This window comes from Trichosurus vulpecula, chromosome 4 (assembly GCF_011100635.1).
Source record: "Trichosurus vulpecula isolate mTriVul1 chromosome 4, mTriVul1.pri, whole genome shotgun sequence".
NCBI classification, from domain to species: domain Eukaryota; kingdom Metazoa; phylum Chordata; class Mammalia; order Diprotodontia; family Phalangeridae; genus Trichosurus; species Trichosurus vulpecula.
The window spans coordinates 394814284-394830738 of NC_050576.1; the positions used below are offsets into that span (position 1 = coordinate 394814284).

Consider the following 16455-nt stretch of genomic DNA (forward strand, 5'->3'; position numbering starts at 1 on the left):
AGGAAAATATAAAGTATAGTTATCTTAACAACATCTTGGGATTATTACACAGTCACTGATCAGAAATGGAATTTGTACTTAAAAGTTTTCCCATGTTCAAAATTCTCCCAAAATATACTTAGCAATAATTAACCTCTCCCATTGTCCTCTCAATGCTTATTTTCAGTCTCTGTCAACTTGATAGAGAAGTTCCTCAGAGCTATTTCAGTGATAGGCACATACCCCAAAGAGGTCACTGCCAAAAAAGAAAGCTTTTGTATACACGAAAACATTTATAGCAGCACTTTTCATGGAAGCAAAGAACTGGAAACAAAGCAGATGCCCGCTGATTAGGGAATGGCTAAGCAAACTGTGGTACATAAATATAATGAAATGTTACTTTAAGAAATTATGAATAAGATGAATACCAAAAAGCATGGAAGGACCTCCATGAACTAATACAAAGTAAAGTAAGCAATGTCAGGAAAACAATACACACATTGACTACAACGTTAACGAAAAGAACCACCACCACAGAACAATAAAAATTAAATGCTGCAAAGTTATAAAGAAAAAGTTGGATCCTAAAGAACTCCAACTCCTTTGCATAAGTTTATGTACACAGGTTTGAACGCTATATAAGGTGTCAGATTTTTTTTCCTACTTTGTAATTGGTTTTGCTGAATTTTTTGATTCTTTGTATTAAGGATGGATCCCTCTCAAGGAAGGGAAGAAACGAATGAAGAAATTTAGCCAATGTTAAAAAAGGTATCAGTAGAAATCTATTTTTCAAAAAAAAATAAAGTTATCCAGAGCAATAGAATTCTAATTTTTTTTATTAATTCATAATTCTGGAGTTGATTTCAAAAACTTTCAAATTAAAAGTCATTAGACTGAGCCATAATAAATACTTGTAAGATCTAACTCAGGCTGAAAAAAAATAGAAGGGGACTCTACAAAATTTGATTTCCATCTTTGCATTTTAATTATACACCCCCAACACAGGCATCACTAAACCAAAAATCTAAACATTTGACTGAACCTTCCTTGCCTTGTATTTAAGTCTAAAATTCCATTTCCATAACTACTAATTTTCTACTTTTTTAAATGGTTGATAATGTGTACCTTTGTCTTAGTGCATATCTTAAGCTGCATTTAAGTGAGTTAAAAATACTTATCTGTTATTAAGAGATTTTCAATTAATACATTAGTCAGTCATCCTTTTCAAGAAATGCATGCTGAAATGAAGTTTACAAAGGCAGTCAGGATAAAAGACAACTGGAATAGGATTTCCTTTTAAATAGGTGAGCTGGACTCTTTATCCTGTACGCTATAAATCTTTTGAACTTTTGAGTTCATCGTTTTGTTGAAAAAATCAATTTCATTTCACATTTAAAAGGGAGAAAACAATGCCTACCAACAATATTTATTAAACTAAAATCTGGAGAGAAACAGTGCCTACGAATAGCATTTATTAAACTAAAGTCTGGAGGACGGGGAAGGGTCTGAATAACAAATATTTTTAAAATAAGTCTGTCTTTCCCTCAACACTTCTCGTAAGCAATTTAAAAAAATTAAAAAACAAGTCCCTCATTACATATTTACATAGTCCAGGAAAATAAACTCCCACAGTAGCCATGTCTGAAAATGTACCTTAAGCTCATCACCCTTCTGACAGTACGTTAAGTATAGTTTCATCTTCACTTTTTGGGATTCATGTTTTTTCATTGTGTTGATCAGAATTCTAAATCCACTAAAAGTTGTGACTGACTAAAAGTAGTTGTTCTCTATAACCTAAAATTTTCATCTTTAATTTTTTTATGTTGCTACCAAAGTTTGTGTTCAAAAAAAAAAATTAACCTTTTCATTTTTTTGTTACATAATTCAGTAGTGAATGTGTCCACCTCTAGGCAGTTCTGGACTTAGTAGTGATTTATTAGTTTATATTAGACTTTACCAGGAAAAGAATTTATACCAACATGTGACACAGTAAAAAGACCTCATGAACTAATATAAAAACTGATAGGAAAATGTATTTGACCTATATAGAACCAATCTAAAATGTAAATATAGATAAAATTTAATGGGTCTTTACTATCTCTAATTTTATGTGAATACTACTGTACCCCTCTATAACATCCTTGACAAATGTCCATCAAGCTTTACCTTGAAGGCCTCAAGACACACCTTTTAATAAAGGTGCTCAAATGGATTTCTTTACAAAATTACCTAGGGAATATCTTGGTGTTACAGTGTATTAAACAGGAATGAGGTTATCTGCAAAATGGACTGAAATGCAATGTTGCCACTCAATTGTTAAATAACATCTTACCTAAAAGCATAAAAGTTTCTAGGTCCTAACACTAACAGCATGTTTAAATAATGATACAAACTTGAATCCCTCTCTAGTCAAGCTAACTGTGACATATGAACAAAAGTATCCTGTGAACAAAGTAAATCATTCAGGTTTATATACAGCTAAACCCAAATTAACAAGCAACAGCTATCAACAGCAGACCTGAAAAGAAAACGAAAACTATACAAACGAATCATGAAGTGATTTCTTTACTCAACTGTCCAATTCAGTGTACAAAACAATTTAATCAGAGGTTTTTAATGGAAAAATATTCTCTGTGTACTATGTAGACACTGGATGGCTCTTACTTCACATTCTACGAAATGTAGTTAAATACCTTTTAAATACCAATATTTATCCTTTGCTGATTCTTGAGAAGTGAAAATAATTATTAAATGTGATGGGACTGAATGATTCCTTTAGTTTTGTCCCATATTTAAAAGGTCATATTATTTGAAAAACAATTAGATAAGAAATGACTATTAAGTTTAAAATAAAAGACAATTAAGAGCTGCCAAAAAGTCTAATGAGTTGCTTTAGTATAAGACAATAAATACCTTTCATTCTCATTCCATTCAATAACTCTGTATAGTATTATATACTGACCCTTTATGCTGAAAGATGACAGAAGAGTATTATTTTTTTATTATGGTAAGAATGAAAAATTTATTCAACATAGCAGAGATAATGTGCCAGAAAAAGGAAACAGGCTTTATTGAAAGTTCACACTTGTCCCATACCAGAATTTTTACACATCTTCAATGAAGTGAAAAGAAAATAACTCTTATCCCTTTTTACAGATTAGTAAATTTAGACATGAAGAGGTCAAGAATACATTCTTCAACACCTAGGAACAAAACTAAGGTCTCAAATCCAGTCCCTATACAATGGAATATACTGTCTTTAAAAAAAAAAGCTATTAAAATATTCAGTCTAAAAATTCAAAGAAACACAATTCCAATAAAGGTGGCAAAGACTACATTAGAGAGAAAAATATAATCATTCTGTAGAATAAAGTCACTGAGTGTTGGCCACAGGATTTAGTGTTAGGTGAGCACTAGTGGTTGCCATTCCTATTCTTTACAGTGATATCTCTCTTCCCTTTCTCTAGCAGAAGACAATTGATATTTACTACTTCATCTACTTCCCTATTAGTTTCTACTTTGTGGCAGCCACAAACATTTTTAGAGAATATACTGAGCACAGGTGATACTGGGTATATTCAGGTTGAAACTGAAAAAAATAGAGAACTATGGTTTTTAAAGTACAGAACTTATCTGAGGTTTAGGGTATTAACAAAGATTCATCCATCTCAACACCAAAAATTATTTATTAGGTACATCAGAACCTCGGTTTATGAACTTAATTCATTCTGAGATTCTGTTCTTCATGCTATTTGTTCATGTTGCAAAGCGAATTTTCCCACAGGAAATAAAATCAGATGATCAGTACCACAACCCCAAAAATATTCATATAAAAATAATTATTTATAATTTTAAGTAAATTTTTTGTCTCTAATGCACCTGAAATACAATAGCAATGATTAGTACACAATATAAACAGAAAATAAAACAAATTAACCTGCACTTTACCTTTGAGTAGAGTTGTGGCTGGTGTGAGGGAGATGAGAGGGAGGAAGAGGAGGATGAGGAAGGCTTATTACTTGGAAGGAGAATCTCCTTCCATGAGAATATCAGGGATTTCAATGTCAGGAGTGTTCTCTCTTGTGCTATTTTCACTAAAAGTAAGACTAACATTACTGCCTTCACTTATTTTTCATTTTTTAGAATCACTTTCATGTTTTGACTCATTGATTTCTTTTTCTTTATGTTCACTTCTGACTAGGAAACTATCTAACAATACTTGTTTTTGACGTTTTTTTCAGAATGTCACAGAAACGTGACGCTGCATTATCATTAAAAATATCTATGACTCTCATTGCTACGGCCTTATTTGGGTAACCTGAGGTTCCTTTGTTTGACCTACGAAAACAAAACAAAAAAACAAAAACAAAAAAAAAAACCATCGCCCTAGTTGAGCGTCATCCCTTCATGAGCCAGAAGTCCAAACATTATGTTCGTACTGCAAATTTTTGTTCGTCCTGCAAGACAAATTTTGCAAAAAAATTTTTCTTGTCCAGCGAAGCAGACATAAACCAGGTTACTACCGTATTCTTATACACATTATGTGCCATTACAGGTACTAAACAACTAAACTTGCTCCATTCAAGTGATGATACTACTACTACTAATAAAAACGTATTTATAACATAGACTGTTTGAATCTATACATTTTTCAAAATCAGTCCATGTAGATATTCAAAGTACAAAAAATCACAATCTATCAGACAGAGAATATCTGTGCTACTCTATATATTCTAAATTAAAAGAAAACTGGCAAGATGTTGAACAAGAAACAGATGTTTTCCTTGACTTCACAACTACTATTCCACACCTTTGCATACCCAGGTTCTTAACCTAGCATGCATGAATTTTTTTCTTATTATTTTGATAAATATAACTGGTTTCCCTTATAATCACATATATTTTATGTATTTAAAACATCATTCTAAGAATAGGCTTCAACTGACTTTCAAAGGAGTCCATGACACAAAAAAGGTTAGTAACCTCTGCTTTATATAATTAAGCAACTTCTCCTTTGAGGTTTAAGCCTTCTGTCTATATCAACTTATCCAGATTCTTATCCCCTACCAGCTTCTGGGTCATCCTCCCTCCTTTCCCCAGACATAGAGTACTTGGCTTAACAGTTCTCTACTCTGCTCTTATCCTCACCATCATCTTTGATGACTTTCACGTTCACAATGCTATTCTTTCAGATACCCTGATTTCCAACTTCATCAACCTCAATTTCTTATGGCTTCCACCTCCACTCTGTATCAGCCACTCCACGAAAACAGGTGCATCTCCATGAGAGTGACATTTGAATTTCTCTTATATAAACTCCTTTCCTTTTATTTCTTACTCTTCCCAAATTTATTCTTTGCCTCACCATGGTCTTCAGCCCCCTAATCCTCCTTGTTCATAACCCTTTAATGAACAAAACCTAGCTTTCAAAGTCTTAAGCCTCCAGTTAAAGAATTCAACTGGCTTTGCTGGTTGTGGTCTGCCAACCCTCAACCCTGGGTAACTGTGAATCTGTTTTGCCTTCTCCATTTCAATTCTCAAGGTGCAGTTGTGACACAAAACTATTTTAACTGGGTATAATACAAATTTACATTATCTAAAATCAACTAGACTCTCATTGCTAACCAGAAATCTATATATTAGTCTTAGATTGACAAACATAGCCACTGTTCCAAAGTTCTCTCACACCTCAATGCCCCACCCTCCTTATTCATGGTAGTTGATTTCTCCTAAACTAAGAATCTCAGTCAACTATCATGTGGTTGAGGTTTAAGCCATCTGTCTATATCAACTTTTCCAGATTTTTATTATAATCTCTAACCCTCGACCTACACCTTTATCTTTCCTTCTTCCACACCTCAAAACTAATCCTACATCTTCATCTATGCTCTCTCTCTCTTATTAGTCCCTTCCCTAACGAAGAGAGGGATCTTCTAGCCACAGCTTACTCTTCTCTGCTAGAACTCTAGATCCCATTCCCTCCCATTTGCTTTGGGAACTGGACCCAGCTTCTTTTCACCTGGTTTAAAATCTCCTTCTATTTACTTGGTTTCTTAATACAAACATGCTCAAATCTTATCTATCCTAAAATAACTCTTTACTTGATTAGGCTATTCCCTGAAATTACTGTTTATGTGTCCTCCAGACCGATTTCAACTTCCAGGAGCCAAGATGGTGGACTAAACAGTAAGTCACTCTCACCCTCCTTTGCTGACCTTAAAAAACACAAAGAATACTGCCCCAGGAAAAATCCTGGAATAGTAGAGCCAGCAGAAAGATGGGTACAGCAGGAGCTAGGAGGATTAATGGGAAAGGTCCCTCTTGCTGTGGCTGAAAGGGATCAGTACAAAATGGTAGGCAACCCAGCAAGCCAAGGGGACCAGGGGGAGATTCTGAGCCCCAGGGTAGAGGACCAGACAAGTGCCAACACCAGGCACATACCAGCTACCACCACCAGCTCCAGCTTAGCACTAGGTAAACTACCAGACCACTACCAACTTCAGCTGTCAGTACCTGAGGCCCTAGCATGCAAAACCAGAAACCGGGCCCCTAGCGCCCAGCACAAGAAGTCTGGGATAGTGCCCCCTGGGTCCCAGAAGCAGAGATCAAATTTAAAAGATAGAAAAAAGGAAAATAACACGAGCAAAAAGCAACAAAGAAAAATAATGACTATAGAGAAGCATTTTAGTGACAGGAAAGATCAAAACACAAATTCAGGACAGGACAACATTATCAATATACCTCCAACCAAAACCTCAAAGGGGAACACGAACTGGTCTCAGTCCAAAAAGCCTTCTTGGAAGAGCTCAAGAAGGATTTTAAAAGTCAAATAAGAGAGGCAGAAGAAAAATCGAACAATCCCTTTAAAAATACAATTGACAAAATGGAAAAAAAAAAACTACACTGAAGAAAACAAATCCTTAAAAAGCAGAATTGGCCAAATAAAAAAAAAAAAGAGGTATAAAACCTAAATGAAGAAAACAATTCATTAAAAATTAGAATTGAAAGATGGCGGCTGGTAAGCACGGACTAGAGTGAGCTCCGTACCCGAGTCCCTCCAAAAACCTATAAAAAAGGGCTCTGAACCAATTCTAGAACGGCAGAACCCACAGAACAGCAGAGGGAAGCAGGGCTCCAGCCCAGGACAGCCCGGATGGTCTCTGGGTGAGCTCTATTCCACACGGAGCTGGGAACTGGGAGCTGGGAACGGAGTGGAGCAGAGCCCAGCCTGAGCGGCGTGGACGATCCAGGCCAGAAGCCGGGCGGAGGGGGCCCTAGCGCCCTGAATATGTGAGCTGCGGCAGTTACCAGACCCCTCGACCCACAAACACCAAAGACTGCGGAGAAGGTTAGTGGGAAAAGCTGCAGGAGTGGAAGGAGTTCGCGGTTCGGCTTCCAGCCCCGGGGGCAGCGGAGGGGGGGCAGCTACAGCTGTTGTTACTTCCGGCTCCAGGCCCACCTGGTGGGAGGAATTAAGTGGCGGATCACAGCAGGGGTGCACAGCCTGCCGAAGATCTGAGCCCAGTCTGGACTGGGGGTCCTTGGGGAAGGAGGAGTGCGGCTCTGACAGAGCTGGCACCTCCCCCCCAAACGTAGAACATAGAACTCTGTAATCTACAAGCAGTCATACCCCACTGAAAAACTCAAGGGTCAAGTTAGTTGGTTGGGAATATGGCCAGGACGCGAAAACGCGCCCAGATTCAGTCTCAGACTTTGGATTCTTTCTTTGGTGACAAAGAAGACCAAAACATACAGCCTAAAGAAGACAGCAAAGTCATAGAGCCTACAACCAAAGCCTCCAAGAAAAACATGAACTGGCCCCAGACCATAGAAGAACTCAAAAAGGATTTGGAAAAGCAAGTTAGAGAAGTAGAGGAAAAATTGGGAAGAGAAATAAAAATTAGAATTGAGCAAGTGGAAGCTAATAACTCTATCAGTCAAACAAAATTGAAAGAATGAAAAAATAGAAGAAAACATAAAATACCTCACTGGAAAAATCAACTAACCTGGAAAATAGACCCAGGAGAGATAATTTAACAATTACTGGTGTACCTGAAAGCCATGATCAAAAAAAAGAGCCTGGACAGCATCTTTCAAGAAATCATCAAGGAAAATGTCCCTGAGGTCCTAGAACCAGAGGGTGAAATAGTCATTGAAAGATTTCAACAATCATCTCCTAAAAGAAACGTATATTTCTTTCTATCACCATTCAATTTTCTCCAGAGGTCTACCATATCTAACTTTTCTAAAATACCATTCACTTCCTTAACTTCTTTCTTGTTTATTGTGTGGTTAGATTTATCTAATTCAGAGAGGGGGAGGTTGAGGTTCTCCACTAGTATAGTTTTGCTTTCTATTTCTTCCTTCTTCCATTGCTCTCATCAGAGCTGGTTCAAGGAGGGAATAACTGTGGTATTAATGTGATTAAAGTCTTTCCTGCCCATTTAATAGTAAGGGCCTTTACTTACACCCTTTACTAACTAGGTAGGAAGCCCCAGGCCCATACCCTTTCACTAACTAGGCGTGAGCCCCCAGGGGCCTAAGGAGAGGTGCTAAGACCAGAGACAATTGTAGGTGCACTGAGTTCTAGCCAATCAGATGTGTATGAATTCAGCCAATCAGAGACCTGAGTTCTAGCCAATCAGATGTCATCTAGGATGGTATATAAAGAGAGCCCAGAGTGTCAGAGAAGCAGAATTGAGAAGAAGACATCAAGAAGACATTGAGGCAGCAGACATCAAGAGAGTGTTGAAGATCAAACATTGAGAGAGCTAGAGTTGAGAGAGACTGCAGAGCGGAGAGTGCAGACTAGAGAGTTGCAGAGATCAAAGAGCTGAGAATCCACAGCATCAAGAGATTGGAAAACTGAGAATCCAGAGAATCCAGGAGACTGCAAGGACTCTGAGAACTGCAAGAACTCTAAGAACTGAGGCAGGAGAGGACACAGGCAAACAGACAGGATTCATGGTGACTGTTTACGGGAAGGCGGGGGGAAGGTAATAGAATGACTTGGTTCCTTGCTCTAATACTGTGTTATAATTTCCTTGTTGCTACACTGAGGTGAGCTTACAGGTTTTGGAATATAATTACTGCTATATCAAACTGGAGTTACTAGTCTTGGGATTTGATATTCTGGTGTCTAAATAAATGTTCTACTCTCTCTGCCTTATAGCTAGAGAGTTTTTCATACTTTGTGATTCAGAACCATACAGGCATATTCCTGGTCATCCTCAAGGTCATGAATATTGCCTTACTGATACAACAACATACTCAGCTAAGTACAGAAATCTAACTTGCCCTACAGGCAGTAGGAGGGGAAAGAAAAGGGAGGGAGGGGAGCTGATAGAAGGGAGGGAAGATGGAGGGAGGCCATGGTCAAAAGCAAAACTCTTTTGAAACAGGAAGGGAGAAGGGAAAAATAAAAGCATAAATGGGGGGATAGGATGGAGAGGAAGATACAGATAGTAATCATAAATCTGAATGTGAATGGGATGAACTCTCCCATAAAATGGAAGCAGATAACAGAATGGATTAAAAACCATAATCCTACAATATGCTGTTTATAAGAAATACATTTGAAACAGAGGGACACACACAGTGTAAAGGTAAAAGGCTCAAGCAGAATATATTATGTTTCAGCTGAAGTAAAAAAGGCAGGGGTAGCAATCCTGATCTAAGACAAAGCAGCAGCAAAAATAGATCTAATTAAAAGAGATCAGAAAGGAAACTATATCCTTCTAAAAGGCGCCATAAACAATGAAGTAATATCATTACTAAACAGATATGCACCAAGTGGTATAGCATCCAAATTCTTAGAGGAGAAGTTAAGGGAGTTACAGGAAGAAATAGAAAGCAAAACTATACTAATAGGGACCTCAACCTTCCTCTTTCTGAACTAGATAAATCTAACCACACAATAAACAAGAAAGAAGTTAAGACGGTATTTTAGAAAAGTTAGATATCACAGACCTCTGGAGAAAACTGAATGGGGATAGAAAGGAATATACTTTTTTCTCAGTGGTACATGACACCTACACAAAAGTTGCCCATGTACTAGTGCATAAAAACCTCACAATCCAATGCAGAAAAGCAGAAATTTTAAATGCTTCCTTTTCAGATCATGATGCAATAAAAATTATATGTAATAAAGGGCCATGGAAAAAAAGACTAAATTAATTGGAAACTAAATAATCTTATCCTAATGAATGAGTGGATCAAACAACAAATCATAGGAACAATCAATAACTTCATCCAAGAGAATTACAATGAGACAACATACTAAAATTATTGGATGTCGTGAAAGCAGTTCTTTGGGGAAGTTTTATATCTCTAAATGCTTACATGAATGAAATAGAGAAAGAGGAGAGCAATATATTGGGCACACAACTAAAAAAGGTAGAAAAAGAACAAATCGAAAACCCCCAATTAAATGCCAAATTAGAAATACTGAAAAGCAAAGGAGAGATTAATAAAATTGAAATTAAGAAAACTAGTGAACTAATAAATAAAACTAACAGCCGGTTTTATTAAAAAAAAATAACATAAAGTGGATAAAGCACTGGTTAATTTGATTTAAAAAAAGAAAGAAGAAAACCAAATTACCAGTATCAAAAATGAAAAGGGTCAATTCACCATCAATGAAGAGGGCATTAAAACAAAATAATTAAGAACTATTTTGTCCAACTATATGACAATAAATGTGACAATCTTAGTGAAACAGATGAATATTTATAAAAATATAAATTGCCCAAATTAACAGAAGAGGAAGTAAAATACTTAAATAACCACACCTCAGAAAAAGAAATTGAACAAGCCATCAATAAACTCTCTAGGAAAAAAATCTCCAGGGCCAGATGGATTTACAAGTGAATTCTATCAAACACTTAAAGAACAATTAATTCCAATGCTATATAGACTATTTGGGAAAATAGGTGAAGAAGGAGTCCTACCAAATTCTTTTTATGATACACAAATATGGTACTGATACCTAATCGGGAAGAGTCAAAACAGAGAAAAAAAACTATAGACCAATTTCCCTAACAAATATAGATGCAAAAAAATTTTAAAGAAAATATTAGCAAAAAGATTACAGCAACTTATTATGAGAATAATATACTATGACCAGGTAGGATTTATACCAGAAATGCAAGGCTGGTTCAAAATTAGGAAAACTATCAGCAAAATTGATCATATCAACAACAAAACTAACAGAAATCATATGATTATCTCAAAAGATGCAGAAAAAGCTTTGACAACACCCATTACTATGAAAAACACTAGAAAGCACAGGAATAAATGGAGTCTTCCTTAAAATGATAAGTAGCATCTACTTAAAACCATCAGCAAGTATTCTATGTAATGAGTATAAACTAGAAGCATTTCCAATAAAATCAGGGGTGAAACAAGGATGTCCATTATCACCACTTTTATTCAACATAGTACTAGAAATGTTAACCTTAGCAATAAGAAAAAGAAATTGAATGAATTAGAATAGGTAAAGAAGAACCTAAGTTATCACTCTTTGCAGACGAGAGGATGATTTACTTAGAGAATCCTAGAGAATCAAGTAAAAAACTACCTGAAATAATAAAAAACTTCAGCAAAGTTGCAGGATATAAAATAAACCCACATAAATCCTCGGCATTCCTATATGTTACTAACAAAGCCCAACGGCAAGAGATAGAAAGAGAAATTCCATTTAAAGTTACTGTGGACACTATAAAATATTTGGGAGTCAACCTTCCAAGACAAACCCAGGACCTATATGAACAAAATTACAAAACATTTTTCACACAAAGTCAGATCTAAATAAATAGAAAAATATCAGTGGCTCGTGGTTAGGCAGAGCTAATATAATAAAAATGACAATTTTACCTCAATTAATTTAGTTATTCAGTACCATACCAACAAAGCTACCAAAACATTATTTTACAGAGCCGGACAAAATAATAACAAAATTCATTTGGAAGACCAAAAGGTCCAAAATATCAAGAGAATTAATGAAAAGAAATGCTAGGGATGGTGGCCTAGCCATACCAGATTTTAAACTGTATTATAAAGCAGCAGTCATCAAAACTATTTGGTACTGGCTAAAAAACAGAGTGGTGGATCAGTGAAATAGGTTAGATACACAAGATGCAATAGCCAACAACTATAACAATCTACTCTTTGATAAACCCAAAAAATCCAGCTTCTGGGTTAAGAATTCACTATTTTGGGGGGCAGAGCCAAGATGGCAGCTGGAAAGCAGGGACTTGCTTAAGCCCCCCCCCCAGGTCCCTCCAAACACCTATAAAATGGCTCTGAACAAATTTTAGAGCTGCAGAGCACACGAAATAGCAGAGGGAAGCAGGACTCCAGCCCAGGACAGCTTGGATGGTCACTGGGAAGGGTCTATTGCTCGGAGCTGGGACTGGAGCAGAGCAGAGCGCAGCGTGGGCCATGACAGGACCAACCAGATCGGGAGTCAGGCAGAACAGGTGGTAGGGCCCTGAATCATGGAGCTGTGGCAGTTACCAGACTTCTCAACCCACAAACGCCAAAGACAACAGAGCAGGTTAGTGGGAAAAACTGCTGGGGCAGAGTGAAAGGAGTTCGCAGAGCCTAGACATCATCTTTCAAGAAATTATCAAGGAGAACTGCCCTTGTACTCTAGAATGAGAGTATAAAACAGAAACTGAAAGAATCCACAGATCGCCTCCTCAAAAAGATCCCAAAAAGAAAACTACTAGGAATTGGCCAAATTCCAGAGCTCCCAGATCAAGGAGAAAATACCACAAGCAGGCAGAAAGAAACAATTTGAGTATTGTGGAAACATAATCAGGATAACACAAGATCTAGCAGCTTCTACATTAAGGGATGGAAGGGCTTGGAATATGATATTCTGGAGGTCAATGGAGCTAGGATTAAAACCAAGAATCACCTACCCAGCAAAACTGAGTATCATGCTCCAAGGCAAAATATGGACTTTCAATAAAATAGAGGACTTTCAAGCTTTCTCAGTGAAAAGACCAGAGCTGAATAGAAAATCTGACTTTCAAACGCAAGAATCAAGAGAAGCATGAAAAGGTAAACAAGAAAGAGAAATCATAAGGGATTTAATAAAGTTGAACTGTTTTGTTTACATTCCTACATGGAAAGACGATGTGTATAATTCATGAGACCTCAGTATTAGGGTAGCTGAAGGGAATATACATACATATATATATATATATATATATAGATAGATAGATAGATAGATAGATAGACAGACAGACAGAGGGCACAAGGTGAGTTGACTATGAATGGATGATATCTAAAAAGATAAATTCAAATTAAGGGATGAGAGAGGAATATGTTGAGGGAGAAAGGGAGAGATAGAATGGGGTAAATTATGTCACATAAAAGGGGCAAGAAAAAAGCAGTTCACTGGAAGGGAAGAGGGGGCAAGTTAGGAGGAATGAGTGAATCTTCCTCTCATCAGATTCAACTTGAGGAGGCAATAACATACACACTCAACTGGGTATCTTACCCCAAAGGAAAGAAGGGCGAAGGAGATAAAAAAGAGGGGACGATAGAAGAGAGGGCTGATAGAGGGAGGGGGTAATCAAAAGCAAACACTTTTGAAAAGGGACAGGGTCAAGGGAGAAAATTGAATTAAGGTGGACAGAACAGGAGGGAGCAAAATGTAGTTAGTCTTTCACAATGTGACTATAGTAGAAGGGTTTTGCACAATGATACACATGCTGAATTGCTTGCCTTCTTAGGTAGGGTGGGTGGGGAGGGAAGAGGGGAGAGAATTTGGAACTCAAGTTTTAAAGCCAGACGTTCAAAAAAAGTTGTTATTGCATGCAACTGGGAAATAAGATATACAGGTAATGAGGCATAGAAATCTATCTTGCCCTCCAAGAAAGGGAAAAGGGGATGGGGATGGGGAGGGGGGAGTGGGGTGACAGAAGGGAGGGCTGACTAGGGAATGGGGCAATCAGAATATATGCTATCTTGGAGTGGAGGGGAGGGTAAAAATGGGGAGAAAATTTGTAATTCGAACTCTTGTGAAAATCAATGCTAAAAACTAAAAATATTAAATAAATAACAAAATATAAAATTTAAAAAAATTAATTCCCTATTTCACAAAAACTGCTGGGAAAATTGGAAAACAGTATGGCAGAAACTGGGCATAGACCAGTATCTTATACTGTATACCAAAATAAAGTCCAAATGGGTTCATAATTTAGGAATAAAGACTGATACTATAAGCAAATTGGGAGAGCAAGGAATAGTTTACCTGTCAGATTTATAGAGAAGGGAAGAATTCATGACCTAACAAGAGATAGAGAGCGTTACAAAATACAAAATCGATAATTTTGATTATGTTAAATTGAAAAGTTTTTTTTACAAACAAAGCCAATGCAACAAAGATTAGGAGGCAAGCAGAAAATTGGGAAAGAATCTTTACAACCAGTGTCTCTGATAAAGGCTTCATATCTAAAACATAGAGGGAACTGAGCCAAATTTATAGGAATGCAAGTCATTCCCCAATTGAGAACTGGTCAAAGGATATGAACAGGCAGTTTTCAGATGAAGAAATTAAAGCTATCTAGTCATATGAAAAAATGCCCTAAATCACTATTTATTAGGGAAATGCAAATCAAAACAACTCTGAGGTACCACATTACACCTATGAGATTGGTTAATATGACAAAACAGGAAAATGATAAATGCTGGAGAAGATGTGGGAAAATTGGAACACTAATGTAATGGCGGTGGAGTTGTGAACTGATCCAACCATTCTGAAGAGCAATTTGGAACTATGCCAAAAGGGCTATAAAATGACCCAGCAATATCACTTCTAGGTCTGTATTCCAAAGAGATCTTACACACGGGAAAAGGACCCACGTGTACAAAAATATTTATTGCAGCTCTTTTTGTGATGGCAAAGAATTGGAAATTGAGGGAATGCCTATCAGTTGGGGAATGACTGAACAAGTTGTGGTATATAAATGTAATGGAATACTATTGTGCTATAAGAAATGATGAGCAGACTTCAGAAAAACCTGGAAAGATTTATATGAACGGATGCCGAGTCAGGTGAGCAGAACCAGAACATTGTACAGTTATAGCCACACTGTGCAATGACTAGCTTTGATAGACTTGGCTCTACTCAGCAATGCAAGGTTCTAAGGCAACTCCAAAAGGCTCATGATGGAAAATACTATCCACATCCAGAGAAAGAACTACAGAGTCTGAATGCAGACAGAAACATACTATTTGCTCTCTCCTTTTTTTTTTGTTTTGTTTTGTTTCTTCTTTCTCATGGTTCATCCCATTAGTTCTAATTCTTTTTTACAACATGACTAATGTGAAAATATGTTTAATATGAATGTATATGTAGATCCGATACCAGACTGCATGCTGGTTTGGAGATGGGGAGGGGAGGGAGGCAGAGAAAATTTAAAACTCAAAAGCTTGTGGAACTGAATGCTAAAAACTAAAAATAAGTAAATATATATCCTTCAGCTTTCACTGCTAACCTAGAGTGGTCTATATTCACTGTTTCCATTTGCTCAGCAAACAATCACTTCCCAAACCCTTGCAATACGGTTTCTGGCCCTTCTACGAAACTAAAATAACACTATCAAAGGTTAAAACTGATCTCTTGAGTGCTAAATCCAATGGCTCTTATTCAGTCTTCTACGTCTTAGAGATGTCTTACCTTGACAACTCTGAAGCTTTGGATGTTGATGACTGCTTCTCTTCCTGGTTACTCTTTTCTACTTTTGAATTCCTAACACAGTATATTTAGGCTCCATCTAAAGCCTCCTTTTTCCATATGCTCTTCCTTGCTGATCTCATCATCTCCTAATGGGCTAAATTATTGTCCCTACTCCAATTAAAAAATCAACACATCCAGCCCTACTATCTCTTCCAAACTCCAGTACTGCCTAATCAATGGTCATCATCTTCACCAGACATCCTTTCAGTATTTCAAAGTGAAGATGTCCAAAACATCTAGATCACCATCCTTCTCTATAAACCTTCCTCTTTTTCCACTGAAAATAATCACCATACTTTTAGTTTTTTCACAACCTCAGACTCATCTTTGACCTTTCCATTAACAGGAGAGATACAGGACTACAGCTAGACGGGATGATCCAGTCCGGTAAACATTTTTTAAGGACGGCAGAGACATAGGAATTTTTGTAGGCAGCAGAGAAGCAATTGGTAGTTAAGAGAGAGAAAGATGATTACTGAGAAAGTGGGAATGATAGAGGAGGAACTCTGCTGGAGAAGATGGGACAGAATGGGATCATGGATGCATGTGGAGGCAAGAAAGGCCATCTCTTCATGTGAGATGGGCAAAGGAGGAGATAGCAGAGGAAGACATTTGAGTGATGTGACATGAGGAGGTAAAAGGTTTCAATTTTTCTGATGAAGTATGAGGCAAGGTCTTTAGCAAAGAATGAGGAGGAGTGTGTGCCATGGTAGGCATAAGGA

The 16455-nt window shown here is 37.0% G+C and overlaps 1 protein-coding gene across 1 annotated transcript in view; it reads right to left on the reverse strand.

The window, feature by feature from the left end:
• Positions 1–16455, reverse strand: part of CCDC138 (coiled-coil domain containing 138) — a 77782-nt gene that overhangs the window by 23196 nt on the left and 38131 nt on the right. The gene's annotated exons all lie outside the window — the stretch shown is intronic.